The following is a 13,825-nucleotide window of genomic DNA, read 5'->3' as shown; positions in this document are numbered from 1 at the left end:
AGATCCACTGCCCCCTTTGTCCCCTTGTCACGTTCCAGGGATAGTAGTTCAGCATGGTTATACAACAGTTTTGAATGATGACAAACCATTAGAGCAGTAGATTCAAAGGTTTTTCCACCTGATGACAATTCGCCTGATTGAGCACTAATAGTAAGAGCTATATAACAACTTCATGTCCCACAGCATTTATAAGAGGATTATTTCCCCAGTGAGACATTCTCTAAACCCAGCTGAAGCAATCTGTACTTAACTATGCGGAATACTGTGTTCAAGTGTCTGATAACTTCAAGGACCCAGTTAAAGTAGAAATGGTTACACCATAGGTGAAACAGAAATTCAAGCCAGTGCTCAAAGATCCAACATTTATTTTGCTTCGGGTGCTTGTGGATTTGCTAGTTGCCCACACTGCCAGAAATATGGCTTTTATACTAGTCACGGGAGACATCCTTTCCTCTAATACAGTGAACAGGAAAATACTCTACTAGTAAGGCGCTGGCTGGTGGGCAGCTAAATAGTGGTGCTTCACCAATACACAGGCACTGCCAGCTCGGTATGAAAGCCCCATTAGCAAGGGTTGGGAGACCTTTCCCTCCCTCTGACTCATTTGCATATGAAAAAAACACAATTGTGCAGGAACACATTTATCTCCAATGTCTGCATTAGAAGTGATTTGAAGCAGCAGACCCCATGCAAGTAAACACTAGTAACTTCTTGCACCAGCATGTTTTGCTGCACATTTCAGGATTTTGCCCAGCCCTAAAACAACCTCTTGTACCCTTACCATTCGAAGGTGAGCATATGTTCCCCAATAGACAAGATACTCAAATATTTAATAAAGAATATGTATACAGTCAAGGACATGGTGGATGCCGTTCACACCAGTAACAAGCCTTCCTTTCTGTGGTAACCAACTCAAACTACAGCGGAGGCAGCTCATATAGTTTGCAATAATTGTATCACAGGAAGAAGCTCTAGTAGGATGAAGGCCAGATGCAGTGCAAGCAAGATCAATGACGTTCAGATCTTTCCTTTTGGAGTTCATGGTAGGTTTTGAGGTACCAAAGAAAGAGGCATCTGCCACCAAACAGCTACCTCCTATACATTCTCCTTAACCTTGTAAATCCTGTCAGAGTAAACTCGAGTTTTTACCTCCTGCAACAATGTGACGGCCTAAATTATCAGAGTCTCTCTCCCATTTCTTATGGATACTGTTCGGAATTTCACACCAGCCCTCCTAATCATTGCCATACTCGCAAGGTTAAACAAGCATTTACAATGCAACGGTTTCGCTTTTGGAAAAGTTAGAGCTATTGGCATTGTAAATGACAATTTTTTTATTTATGTGTTCGTTTTGAAAACCGATAAATAAATGGCATTGTCATTTACAATGCCAATAGCTTAATCTCTCGCAAGTGCCACACGCACCCACACCCACAGAGAGCCCCCCACTCAGAGCCCCTCCACACACACAGGGCCCCCCACACACACACCCACAGAGCCCCCACACACACACCCACACAGAGCCCTCACACACACTGCGAGCCCCCCCACACACCCAGACAGAGCCCTCCACCCACCCACACAGAGCCCGCCCACCACCCACACAGAGCCCCCCCACCACCCACACAGAGCCCCCCCACACACCCACACAGAGCCCTCCCACACACCCACACAGAGCCCTCCACACACCCACACACAGCCCCTCACACACCCACACAGAGCCCCTCCATCAACAGGGATGATCTGTGGTGCTGCTGCGAAAGGTCACCGCTCAGGCATGTGTGCCCCCTGGTCGGGTGCCGTGAAGATGCAGCGCCTCGTGCCTCCAGGGTGGTGCTGACGTTAAACTACTTTTTTTTCCCTCTCTGATGCTCACCTCAGCAGGCTCCCTCGCGTGCAGGTGAGCTGCGCGTCTTACATTCCGCCCGGCAACCTAAGGGGGCCTTTTGATGGACGGGCGAATTATCCTTTCATAAATGTTTACCAGGAATGGTTGTGAAAGGAAACCGTACGGTGACGACCTGCCAGGGAACCTAAGCGACCGGTTCAACCCAGAGGGTCATAGCAGCACCCACAGCTCCGAGGCCCCGAGGGCCACAGCAGCACCCACAGTTCCGAGGCCCCGAGGCCCACAGCAGCACCCACAGCTCCGAGGCCCAGAGGGCCATAGCAGCACCCACAGCTCCGAGGCCCAGAGGGCCATAGCAGCCCCCACAGCTCCGAGGCCCCGAGGGCCACAGCAGCACCCACAGCTTCGTGTCCCATGGGGCACAGCAGTACCCACAGCTCCGAGGCCCCGAGGGCCACATCAGCCCCCACAGCTCCGAGGCCCCGAGGGCCACATCAGCACCCACAGCTCCGAGGCCACGAGCGCCGCAGCAGCACCCAGACCCCTGGGTCCCATGGCCCATGGGGCAGAGCAGCACCACTGTTCCCAGGCTCAGAGGGAGGGACAGAAATGTGTCCCACAGCTCTGATGAATCGAGGAATGTGGCAGCATACACAGCTCCGAGGGCCACAGCAGCACCCACAGCTCCGAGGCCCCGAGGGCCACATCAGCACCCACAGCTCCGAGGCCACGAGCGCCGCAGCAGCACCCAGACCCCCGGGTCCCATGACCCATGGGGCAGAGCAGCGCCACTGTTCCCGGGCTCAGAGGGAGGGACAGTACTGTGTCCCACAGCTCTGATGAATCGAGGAATGTGGCAGCATACACAGCTCCGAGGCCCCGAGGGCCACAGCAGCACCCACAGCTCCGAGGCCCCGAGGGCCACATCAGCACCCACAGCTCCGAGGCCACGAGCGCCGCAGCAGCACCCAGACCCCCGGGTCCCATGGCGCAGAGCAGCGCCACTGTTCCCGGGCTCAGAGGGAGGGACAGTACTGTGTCCCACAGCTCTGATGAATCGAGGAATGTGGCAGCATACACAGCTCCTGCGCCCCAGCGACAAAGCAGGTACACCCTGTCTCTCTCTCCCCAGGGCCTGCTCTGCCCCCCTCACTGGCACCGATGCAAAGTTCCCAACTTACCCAAGGAGCGGGATCTCTCTCACCAGGGCTGCACTGTTCCCTTGATTGTCAAAGGTGGAGCGGTCGGTCTCCTTCCCCAGGGCTCTCTCCAGGGAGCTCACCACACACCCACCATCAGCGGTGCAGTGACGCGTCTCCATCGGGCTGTCACCCAAGAGCTGCCCTGCCGCCTGCACCCTTCACCAGCCCCAGTGCAGAAAGGTGTCCGCATCACCTGGCCCTCGTGTTCTTCTCACCATGCCCTGCCTGGCACCCCACCATCACCGTGCAGGGCAGTGCCTGCTGCAGCAGGGAGCCCGTGCCCTTCCCGTCACCCGTGTGGAGCCGTGCCTGGTTCAGGGTTGGCCCAGTACCTCTCAGCGACACCCGTGCAGCGCCGAGCCTGATTCCCCGCGGCTCTCACCAGGGACTGTCCCGGCAGCGCCTCGTCTGCGCTGGTGCCCACATGTGTCACCCCTCGTCCAATATACATACCGCCATTCCCTCTCATGGCAGACCCGGCACAGCGCCCTTTCGTGTTTACTCCAGCGTGTACAGACTCACCCTCACTAACACCCCTCCCCCTCCTCTCCTCCCACACTCCCCTACTGCGTTCACTCTAGTCACCATCAATGTACACACCACACACCTCCCAAATGCACAGCGCTTTACACGCACAGCGTGAGTCCTGACAGCACCCTCACCCCCCCGCCACACACACACATACAGACTGGGGGTCGAAGTGTCCTACAAAGAGGGAGTCTGCTGCTTACCTCAGCCCTGGGAACGGCAGAAAACCAGGCATAAGATAACCACAGACGATGGCTGGAGGGCGCGAGGGGTGGGGGCGCGAGGGATAGGAAGAGGGGGTGAAGAGGGTCACAAGGCACCTCCGTCGGCACACGCCACGGGGGCACCGCTCACCGCACCGCACCATTCTGCCTGGAGTGCCTGCTGCATTGCCAGCCCGCCAGCGCCCAGGACTAAGTCCGCTGCCCCCCCCTCCCCACCATTGATTCCAGTCAGGCAGGGCAGGCTCAAATCAAGAGGCAGAGAGCAGCAGTCAGAAGAGCCGCTCAGCCGCTGCCAGCCACACGGGCCCCGGCTGGGGCCCCGACCACCATTCCTGCTGCCAGCCTCGCTCGCTCACGGGCCCGCACCATTCTGCTGCCAGCCTCATGGGCCCCGGGTCCGGCCGTGGCCCCGCACCACCATTCCTGCTGCTAGCCTCGCTCACGGGCCCGCACCATTCTACTGCCAGCCTCATGGGCCCCAGCCGGGGCCCGCACCATTCCGTCATCAATGTATTAGGAGCGCGAGGCCCCCCCCGCAACGCAGGGGTTGCGGGGGCTTGTGTTACGCCCCTGGGGGCGGGAGAGTACACGGACGGCGGGAGGGGGCGGGAGTGGACACGGACGGCGGGAGGGGGCGGGAGTGGACACGGACGGCGGGAGGGGGCGGGAGTGGACACGGACGGCGGGAGGGGGCGGGAGAGGACACGGACGGCGGGAGGGGGCGGGAGGGGACACGGACGGCGGGAGGGGGCGGGAGAGGACACGGACGGCGGGAGGGGGCGGGAGTGGACACGGACGGCGGGAAACGTGCACAGGACAGCGAGGGGGGGCGGAAAGGCACACGGAGGGGGCTGGAATGGACAGACTTTCAGTGAAAGGGGAGGGAACGGGAAAAAACGTAACTCCGCCCTGGGAAAAAATCTCGGGAACGCCCCCGAATCTGGTCCGGCCTTGACGGACAGATCTCTGTTCCAATGGCTAGCCTCCATTTATGGAGCTAGCCAATGGGACAGGGGGGCGTATTCCATTTTCCTTACTGAAATCAAGAGATTTCTCTGGAGGCGGAGCTAAGAGCTCCGCCCTCCAGCGAAACCTAAAAAGGAAAATGTTTTTTTTTTGTTAATAATGGTGAAGAAATCACTCCTAAAATATGCAATAGAAACCGGACCTACACACTAGCAGGGAGAAGGGGTGTACTAACTGTGTCATTCAAACTAACTTTGGGCAATTAGCCGGTATATTACATCAAATCACTTCCAAATTAAAACCATGCCAAATGCCATTCCAGTACTGCAAATAGACAACTACTTGGCAACCGTCCTCCTCAAGGACACTGGCTTCCACATTCCTGTTCAACCAGCCAGTTACCAGTACGTAAGGTTTGTGATATGTGGAACACATTTCCAATTGAAAGCCCTGCTTTTGGGGTCACTACAGCTCCACAATAACAAAGAGTAGCTGTGGTAGTGGTTCATACGTATCGAAGTCCTATTCATGTGTAAGTATCTAGACTGGTAAAAGAGATAAGTCGATCTCTGTGTCTTGCTGAGGTGCAGCAGACAGTCCTATCCCTCCCTCCATTGTTTGGGTTTCACCATTCATTTAAAAAAAACACTCCCATTTCTGTCGTTGGCAGTCAAAAACTGGTTTCGGACCTCACTGAACTACGTGACATAGAAGGCCTTCGCCTTGAATGACAGGGGGCATTTCAGAAGTGGCTTTCCTTTGACCAGTCATTGTGTCCTCTGACTGATCAATACTTACACTGATAAGAATGATGGCATCTTTCATTGTGTTAGTTTCAAATCTGCCCAATTCAGGATTGTCTTGTCAGGAAATAGTCACAAGAAACTGAGAGGATACAGCGTTGGTGGAGCCCAATATTTAGCAAAAACTACAGTGGTGGAACAATCAGAACTTGTTACAGGACAGATCGTTTCTCGGCCCAGTCATAGGTGACCATCAACACAGATGTCTCATTAGGTATTGGGGGTCCCCATGTACAGCCTCCCCACTTAAATCCTCCTACTTAACAATGTGGTGGAGCTCTTCGCAGTTCAATTAACTCCATGAGCATTTCAAACCACGCTTTAAAACACAATGCTACTAATTGGAACCAACAGTTTGACTACCATGTACTTCATAAAAAAAAGGGGCATATTTTATCCAATGCCAGATTTCTTTAGTTAAGCTGGTCTCTCCCACACCAACTATGTTTACTAGCAGAACATTTGCGGGGAGTGAACCATGATCTCTGCATCAGGAGCGATGACTAACTCATGAATAGAAATCTCTTCCCAAGTTCTTAGCTAATACTTTCAATATTGGAGGACCACAGTCTTTGTAGAATACCCTGTGAATAGATTAGTCCGCTGTATTTGCTTATGCTTTTTCCTGCTCGCAGTGATAAAACTTGAATGATACTTATTTTGATTGAATCAACATAGGAACATACATCCTTGTTACTCCCTCTTAGAGATGTAAATTCATCACACAGGAAAACTGCCTTTGTATCCAGACACAGTTAATACATGTGCTCAACCAACACTGAGTTATGCTGCTGCACCCCAAAACCAAGCTGCTCAGTCTGGTTGCTCAGTCCGCCTTCACCTCCCCAAACTCGCCCCATCCTCTCTCTCGTAGCTCTCAGCCCATCTCCCTTTTCTTTCTCTCGATTACTACCAGTGCCCCCCCGTCCTGTATGTTCTCTTCTTCTATCACTCTCCAGTTTATGCCATATTTTCGGTGCCCAGATCTCACTCTGCCTTCCCTCTCCCTGTCTGACTCTAAACAGTTTCACCCCTTCCCGTTCCAGCCGGCTCTCTAAGGTAGCAAACATTTCTGGGACATAAAAGTGTCTGAGGTGCAGGTTTGTGTAATTATCGTATGCGCCCTTTTCATTCAGTCCTGCATTTTTAGCCGACTGAACTTTTGTATGGCTATATTTTTGGGCTCTTAAGTGTAGGTTGTAATTAAAAGGTAAAGTTTTTTCATCACTGCTGCGATTAGACACTGCGGGGGAGGGGGCTGGCAGTGAAGCAAGGTGGAGCAGGCTAGCACCGGGCAGCAAGAGATCCGGGGAGGGGGCAAGGCTGGAGACTGGGCAGGGTAGAAACAGGGGGGAGGGGACAAGAGCGGAGAGTCGTGTGTGTGTGAGACAGTGTGTGTGTGAGAGACTGTGTGTGTGAGAGACAGTGTGTGTGTGTGTGAGAGAGACATTGTGTGTGTGTGTGTGTGTGTGTGTGTGAGACAGTGTGTGGGTGTGTGAGACAGTGTGTGGGTGTGTGAGACAGTGTGTGGGTGTGTGAGACAGTGTGTGGGTGTGTGAGACAGTGTGTGTTTGAGACAGTGTGTGTGTGAGAGAGTGTGTGTGTGAGACAGTGTGTGGGTGTGTGAGACAGTGTGTGTGTGAGACAGTGTGTGTGTGAGACAGTGTGTGTGTGTGACAGTGTGTGTGTGTGAGACAGTGTGTGTGTGAGACAGTGTGTGTGTGTGAGACAGTGTGTGTGTGTGAGACAGTGTGTGTGTGTGAGACAGTGTGTGTGTGTGAGACAGTGTGTGTGTGTGAGACAGTGTGTGTGTGTGAGACAGTGTGTGTGTGAGACAGTGTGTGTGTGTGAGACAGTGTGTGTGTGTGAGACAGTGTGTGTGTGTGAGACAGTGTGTGTGTGTGAGACAGTGTGTGTGTGAGACAGTGTGTGTGTGAGACAGTGTGTGTGTGAGACAGTGTGTGTGTGAGACTGTGTGTGTGTGAGACTGTGTGTGTGTGAGACTGTGTGTGTGTGAGACTGTGTGTGTGTGAGACAGTGTGTGTGTGAGACAGTGTGTGTGTGAGACAGTGTGTGTGTGAGACAGTGTGTGTGTGAGACAGTGTGTGTGTGAGACAGTGTGTGTGTGAGACAGTGTGTGTGTGAGACAGTGTGTGTGTGAGACAGTGTGTGTGTGTGACAGTGTGTGTGTGTGAGACAGTGTGTGTGTGTGAGACAGTGTGTGTGTGTGAGACAGTGTGTGTGTGTGAGACAGTGTGTGTGTGTGAGACAGTGTGTGTGTGTGTGAGACTGTGTGTGTGTGTGAGACAGTGTGTGTGTGTGTGAGACAGTGTGTGTGTGTGAGACAGTGTGTGTGTGTGTGAGACAGTGTGTGTGTGTGTGAGACAGTGTGTGTGTGTGTGAGACAGTGTGTGTGTGTGTGAGACAGTGTGTGTGTGACAGTGTGTGTGTGTGTGTGTGAGAGACAGTGTGTGTGTGTGTGTGTGAGAGACAGTGTGTGTGTGAGTGTGTGTGTGTGTGAGACAGTGTGTGTGTGTGTGAGACAGTGTGTGTGTGTGTGACAGTGTGTGTGTGTGTGAGACAGTGTGTGTGTGTGAGACAGTGTGTGTGTGTGAGACAGTGTGTGTGTGTGAGACAGTGTGTGTGTGTGAGACAGTGTGTGTGTGTGAGACAGTGTGTGTGTGTGAGACAGTGTGTGTGTGTGAGACAGTGTGTGTGTGTGAGACAGTGTGTGTGTGTGAGACAGTGTGTGTGTGTGAGACAGTGTGTGTGTGTGAGACAGTGTGTGTGTGTGTGAGACAGTGTGTGTGTGTGAGACAGTGTGTGTGTGTGAGACAGTGTGTGTGTGTGAGACAGTGTGTGTGTGTGAGACAGTGTGTGTGTGTGAGACAGTGTGTGTGTGTGAGACAGTGTGTGTGTGTGAGACAGTGTGTGTGTGTGTGAGAGACAGTGTGTGTGTGTGTGAGAGACAGTGTGTGTGTGTGTGAGAGACAGTGTGTGTGTGTGTGAGAGACAGTGTGTGTGTGAGAGACAGTGTGTGTGTGAGAGACAGTGTGTGTGTGAGAGACAGTGTGTGTGTGAGAGACAGTGTGTGTGTGAGAGACAGTGTGTGTGTGAGAGACAGTGTGTGTGTGAGAGACAGTGTGTGTGTGAGAGACAGTGTGTGTGTGAGACAGTGTGTGTGTGTGTGAGAGACAGTGTGTGTGTGTGTGAGAGACAGTGTGTGTGTGAGACAGTGTGTGTGTGAGACAGTGTGTGTGTGAGACAGTGTGTGTGAGAGACAGTGTGTGTGAGAGACAGTGTGTGTGTGTGTGCGAGAGACAGTGTGTGTGTGTGAGAGACAGTGTGTGTGTGTGTGAGAGACAGTGTGTGTGTGTGTGAGAGACAGTGTGTGTGTGTGTGAGAGACAGTGTGTGTGTGTGTGCGAGAGACAGTGTGTGTGTGTGTGCGAGAGACAGTGTGTGTGTGAGAGACTGTGTGTGTGTGAGAGACTGTGTGTGTGTGAGAGACTGTGTGTGTGTGAGAGACTGTGTGTGTGTGAGAGACTGTGTGTGTGTGTGTGCGAGACAGTGTGTGTGTGTTGGGCTGTGTGTCTTGACAATACCATTTATTTATGTTTTTTTTAAAAAAATGAAAAATGACAAATGCCATTTGCAATGCCAATAGCTCTAACTTTAACAAAGACGAGACAATTGCATTGTAAATGCTTGTTTCCTAATCCCTCTATGCCAGGTGAGAGGTCTCTTCATTCTCTATACCTGAAAAGGGTCTTAAAATTCTATTTAGACAAATATCTAAAGCTATTAGGAAATCTGATCATTTGTTTGTAAATTATGGTTCCATCAGAACCGGTTTCCCAGTCTCTAAGCATTCCATCTCTAGATGTATAGTGTCCTGTATCAAGCTGGCTTATCAGTTGTAATATAAGCCCCTCTTTTGGACTCCCAAGGCTCATTCCACTAGAGAGAAGGCAGCTACAGGGGCTTTTCTGCACAATGTACTGATTGCTGAGAACTGCAAGGCAGCTACTTGGAAATCAATACATACATTCACAAGACACTATTGTCTCGACTCGGATACTAAAGCAGACTCAAGTAGGCCAGGCCTCCTTGAGAAATTTATTTCAATACTGAAATCAGCGTTTTGGTTGCTACTCATTTGTCTGCAGGTGGAGGATGGGCTTGCTATTCGATTCAGTGCTTATGACTATTGATTAGGATCCCCTGGAAGAGAAGGATAAGTTATTAACCTGTAATCCTAGTTCTCTTCCAGGAGTACCCTCATCAAAGTCCTATGCAACCCACCAACCTCCCCAGGTAAATGAGACATCTTTGAGTCATATCTTTGTGCCCTGATCCTCGGGTAGCCACAAAGAACAACTTACCTAACTGTCACCCCTGAGGCATGATGGGAAGCTGGGGGTCATGGCTGCCTTAAAGGCACTGTGACAGTTGTGTGCTAGCAGTTGCTTTCATTTTCGATGCTATTGAATTTTCAATGGAGCCTATGGGCTAACAATGCCTGCTGTTTTGCAGATGTGATTCTTGTCCCCCTGTTTTCTATTTTCTACAATCTATGGTTGCAAAAGCAGATTTTCAGTACATTGATTAGCCTTTGCTTTTTTTCTATGAGGCTGCGTTGGTTTGTGAAAGAAAATTATATGTTTGTGCATATATATATATATATATATATATCACTCCAAAGAACGGCGTTCCGAACCAGCACTTGGGAACAAGAACCACAAGTCACAGGGTTAGTCCGTAAATAGTGTAAGGTTTATTACCTCCATAAACCCAACGTGACACGTTTCGCGCTCCACAGAGCGCTTGATCAAGCGCTCTGTGGAGCGCGAAACGAGTCACAGCGTCTTTGGAGTGGTATTATTTCTGGCTTGCTCCGCCGGACACCAGCCACCCCTTGACAGCGAGGGATCACCGGTAAGGAGCCTCTTCGCAAACGCATATATATATACATCTTGCCTGAAGCCGTGGGGTCTGTCTCCTTCTTTCGCCACGCTGTGCGGTGTGGAGGTTTGAGGATTTCTTTCGGATATATATATAGATATATATATAGATAGATAGATAGATATGGTAGAAAGAACGTCTTACAGCAAATGTCCTGCTTGAAGAGACGAGGCGAACCCAATAATGGTGCATAAGTAGTTTTATTGTGCTCTACACCATTCCGCCATTCCGCGTTTCGGCCTAACGAAGTCTTGATCATATGACAGCGTTAAAGGGGCGGATATCCTCCTTTTAAAGTGCTACATGCCATTAATTTAATAGACATAGAAAACAAAATGTCACATTGTTAACAAACGCCATTTTTACACCTTCTAGGATAATCCTTGAATCAAGTTGAGGGAATATATGAAGCAAAACATGGCACAGCTATTGAGATATTGTCATTTAGCAACAATTTAGAATAATTATAACAACATATAAATAAATAAATAAATATGCTGTAAGATATAAATACTCCATATCATTGCTGTTAAAACACATCCATAAATACTTCAATGTATGGCTAAAATCATGTTTAAGAAATAAATCCTGTTTAAAAAATACATTAAACTAGGAGATACATATCTTAGACTAGCCAGATTCATTGATCATAGTAAAAGGATGCCAAATAAGTGTTTACCTATAATTCTCAAGGTACACTACATACTATAGCCCATATATATATATATATATATATATATATATATATATATATATATATCTAGCTAGCTTACCCGTCGCACGTTGCTGCGATCTCCGAAGAGAGGAAATTCAAGGTAACTCGTTATGATAACATTCAATTTACATTGTGTCATTTTTATTGAAACTTTTTTTATATATGGAAAACATTTCAAAGTGTCGTTTTGTTTCTATTTATTTATTAGAGTGCTTGTAGATACACGTTTTATACGTATATATATATATTCGCTCCACTCCTTATATCCTAAGGAAGATTTCCACACTCACGGGAGTGTTACATGAAGATTTTCTTCCCAATTGACCAGCAACAGACGAGTTTCGGTGAAAAATGCCTTTATCGATATCAGTGACTTTGCGGAAACGGCATGTTTTTAAACACATCACCTTCAGTGAAACAGAGAAAGGACTGTCGCAATAGTTCTAACAGCGCCATTTTAGAGAGTTCAATACCCTCTCATTCTATATGCAATGTATGTAATTCAAAAGATTTCTCCCACATGCCGCAGTCCTACATGTGTATCATTACACACGATATAAGGTACATGTTTATCGTCACACATTTCATAATTTATCAAAATGAATCCCACACTTTTTGGTGAAAATTTAACTTATGACCGATGTCATTCACCGTGTATCGGTGAACTACGTACCAAATACCCTGGGACAACCTTGTATCTCGCCGTGAATTGGCATGTGTCCTTTCCCTGCTAGTCATTATAAAAACTCTTTTTACAATTCAGTATCAAAATTCATGAGGCACACAATCTTATAGTAATCAATTCAACTTCCACCAATGATCAGGAAAACATTATAATCAAATTCAGACACACATATTCAGCTATTTAAGAGATGCTCCCATCTCTCAATCACAGTTACACTTGACATAATCATGGCCAGATGTATGTGCCTATGTGTACCGCTAATTCCTCCCCACTATTTAGGCCCCGTGGAGATTTTGTAAGTAAATCTATTATATAGCGGGACTCAAGTCTCCGTAACTTGCGTACTCTGTCACCTCCTCGGACATTTAGGGGAACATGGTCTAAACTAAAACAATATAGTTGGTTACGATCACTCCGATGTTTATCTGCAAAGTGTCGCCCTACAGGGTATGCCTGGTCAGTCTTATCAATAGCCCTCAGATGCTCCAATATTCTAATCTTTAGTTGGTGAACCGTGCTACCTATATAGCGTAGCCCGCACGGGCATACCAGGCAATACACTACGTAGGGCGTACTACATGTTTTGAATTTGGTTATTTTCTTTACCTGTGTCCGGTATAGTATATGTTAACACCCTCTTGCTGTTCGCGCAGGCTTTACACCTACTACATGGATAAAAACCCATCATTTTGTTTAGGGTATTCCCTCTCTGTGGTATTTTCTCTAGGTGACTTCTTACTAACATGTCACGAATAGACCTTGCTTTTTTAAAATTCACTAGTGGGAAGGTGGGGATTTCCTCACCTATTATACTGTTAGTTTTTGAAATGTGCCAGTTCTTTCTTAGCATCTGTTACAAATGGTTAGCTTCCGCGGAATAAGGGGTAACCATCCGGAATTTACCCTTATCCACTGCAGATGTTTTTTTATCGATCAACAGTTTGTCTCTTGATGAGGTATACTTTGGACAAGTTTCGGGGGATGGCTGCTAGTGGCAAATAGTATGGAATTGCCTGCGGTCGATTTTCGTTAAAGGGCTGTCTGAATACTGCCCCCTTCTACAAACACCCTCAGGTCCAGGTAGTCCACTGCCACCGGTCTTACTGTACCCGAGATGTGCAAGTTGACCTCGTTGGAATTCAAAAGGTCAATATACCTCAGAGCCGTGTACACTGTTCCCTGCCACACAATGAACAGGTCGGCGATATATCGATACCGGGAAACAGCCTGAACAACGATTTTTTAACAACGAGTGGCCTCAACAACGACTCATAAACAACGACCTGCAACTGAACCACGACCACCGCAACAACTACTTAATTAAACAACGATTGGCCTTAACAACGACTTAAAACATGAAAAAAAATATAATACATTTAAAGATCATTTAGAATGAAAACTAGAGACAGTTTTAATTTACCTTTTGAGGCCAGTAGATGGCACTGTAGGATTGTTTTCAAGTGAAGTTTTCATGTTGACGTGTTTATTTTTTTATCGCTTTAAATAGTGCATTTGGATAACATTTTCTATTCGATATGTCGCCAATTAAGTTAGCATTCTAGCTATGCCCACTTTCACATCCCAGCTTCACAGTGTCTTTCTGTGTGATCTCTGGCATTTTGCACTTTTAAAATCAGATTCTAATACTCAGTGCTCAAAAATAAAGTAGGTTGATGTGGCCTGCTGTATCAAGCAGCTCGGAAAATAAATTATCGCTCTAAGAACAGTCCACCCGGGAGTTCCGCTTTCTTTATCCAATGTTAGCAGGTTTCTTTTTCATCACTACGAGCGCCCTTTTCGCGGGTTTCATTACTTTATTTTCCTCCATTCCTCTCTCTTTTCTGCCATTATTTCCGTAGCTCTAGGAATGGCTCAAGTACGAGTATTTT

At 48.5% G+C, this 13,825-nt stretch overlaps 1 protein-coding gene across 1 annotated transcript in view; it reads left to right on the top strand.

Annotated features, from left to right (window-relative positions):
- The window catches only part of TICRR (TOPBP1 interacting checkpoint and replication regulator), a 581,214-nt gene that overhangs the window by 195,074 nt on the left and 372,315 nt on the right, over positions 1 to 13,825 (top strand). The gene's annotated exons all lie outside the window — the stretch shown is intronic.

The sequence above is a fragment of the Lissotriton helveticus genome, chromosome 3_1 (genome assembly GCF_964261635.1).
Source record: "Lissotriton helveticus chromosome 3_1, aLisHel1.1, whole genome shotgun sequence".
Classification (NCBI taxonomy): domain Eukaryota; kingdom Metazoa; phylum Chordata; class Amphibia; order Caudata; family Salamandridae; genus Lissotriton; species Lissotriton helveticus.
Note: the sequence above shows the minus strand (reverse complement) of the source record. Positions and strands in the feature narration are given on the sequence as shown.